The sequence below is a fragment of the Oratosquilla oratoria genome, chromosome 24 (assembly GCF_046742065.1).
Source record: "Oratosquilla oratoria isolate Oo_2021 chromosome 24, ASM4674206v1, whole genome shotgun sequence".
Classification (NCBI taxonomy): Eukaryota; Metazoa; Arthropoda; class Malacostraca; order Stomatopoda; family Squillidae; genus Oratosquilla; species Oratosquilla oratoria.
In genome coordinates this window covers 35,310,751-35,312,765 of record NC_134800.1, presented here as the reverse complement: position 1 = coordinate 35,312,765, position 2,015 = coordinate 35,310,751, and positions in this window count along the sequence as shown.

The following is a 2,015-nucleotide window of genomic DNA, read 5'->3' as shown; positions in this document are numbered from 1 at the left end:
AATTTTTGCCTGGTCCCATTTTGGTAGATGGCCTCTTTCGTCGATATGGTTAACTAATGCACTACTAACCCTGTGGTGCCTTACATCTGCTCGGTGTTCTTTCAATCTGGTGTCTAAGCCTCTGCCGGTTTCACCGATGTATTTTCTGTCACATCCACCACACGGGATTTCGTAAACTACGCTGTTTGTATTTGTGGTTGGGTCTTTTTTCTTGATTAAAAGGTACGAAAATAAAGGACCTTTTAATCAAGAAAAAAGACCCAACCACAAATACAAACAGCGTAGTTTACGAAATCCCGTGTGGTGGATGTGACAGAAAATACATCGGTGAAACCGGCAGAGGCTTAGACACCAGATTGAAAGAACACCGAGCAGATGTAAGGCACCACAGGGTTAGTAGTGCATTAGTTAACCATGTCGACGAAAGAGGCCATCTACCAAAATGGGACCAGGCAAAAATTCTCATGGATAACATTACACGGCAGGAAAGAAAGGCGATGGAGTCCGTTTTTATCAACATCCATGATAACATCAATAAGAGGACTGGGGATTTAATATGGGCTAAAGCAGCAGCACACTTTATCGTAATGAATAATAAACACAGAGCCCCTGATCCAGACGGACGTTTCAGCCACGCAAACAACAGGAGGATACTTGGTCCACCCGCTGTGACAATCCGCCACACCGACAGATGAGGTCGAGTGGGGGACCAACCTGACACTTTGCCACGTTCCTTCTTTTGCCATATATATTGACCAACTTGACTTCAAACTATGTTCCTCTGAAGAAGCCACTCAGGCGAAACTAGTCAGGAATAAAAGTATTTCCCTCAGCCCGTGTTCCCTTACCTCCTATCCACATTCGTCACAATGTATACACAATGATAATAATAATAATAATAATAATAATAATAATAATAATAATAATAATAATAATAATAATAATAATAATAATAATAATAATAATAATAATAATAATAATAATAATAATAATAATGTGGATAGGAGGTAGTGGGAACACGGGCTGAGGGAAATACTTTTATTCCTGACTAGTTTCGCCTGAGTGGCTTCTTCAGAGGAACATAGTTTGAAGTAAAGTTGGTCAATATATATATGGCAAAAGAAGAAACGTGGCAAAGTGTCAGGTTGGTACCCCACTCGACCTCATCTGTCGGTATGACGGGCTATCACAGCGGGTGGACCAATTATCCGCCTGTTGGTATTCGCGTGGCTGAAATGTCCGACTGGATCAGGGGCTCTGTGTTTGTTGTTCATGACGAAGTGTGCTGCTGCTTTAGCCCATATTAAATCCCCAGTCCTCTTATTAATGTTATCATGGATGTTGATAAAAACGGATTCCATCGCCTTTCTTTCTTGCCGCGTAATATTATCCATGAGAATTTTTGCCTGGTTCCATTTTGGTAGATGGCCTTTTTCGTCGACATGGTTAACTATTGCACTACTAACCCTGTGGTGTCTTACATCTGCTCGGTGTTCTTTTAATCTGGTGTCTAAGCCTCTGCTAGTTTCACCGATGTATTTTCTGTCATATCCGCCACACGGAATTTCGTATACTATGCTGTTTATATTTAAGGTTGGGTCTTTTTTCTTGATTAAAAGGTCCTTCACTTTCGTATCTGTGGAAGTCGTAAGACGAATGTTGGATGACGATAAGATTTTGTCTAGGTCTCTCGTTAGATTGGAATTTGGGACCACCCAATACTTAGTGCAAATACGAAATGCTCTTAAGAACAGGCCTATCACCACACCAGTCTTTGTCCTCTTATTATGTGCACTGAAGTAATGGATGAAGTAATTTTCATTCGTCGGTTTCCTGTAAACTTTAAATTTAACGCCGCATCCTGATCTTATTAATACGGTGTCTAGAAAAGGTAGTTGTACGTCTATCTCACTTTCGATCGTGAATTGGATGTTAGAATTCACACTATTTAGATTAGATAATAAGTTTTCAATTTTAGTATTGTAGTGGGTAATCACTAAAACATCGTCCACGTA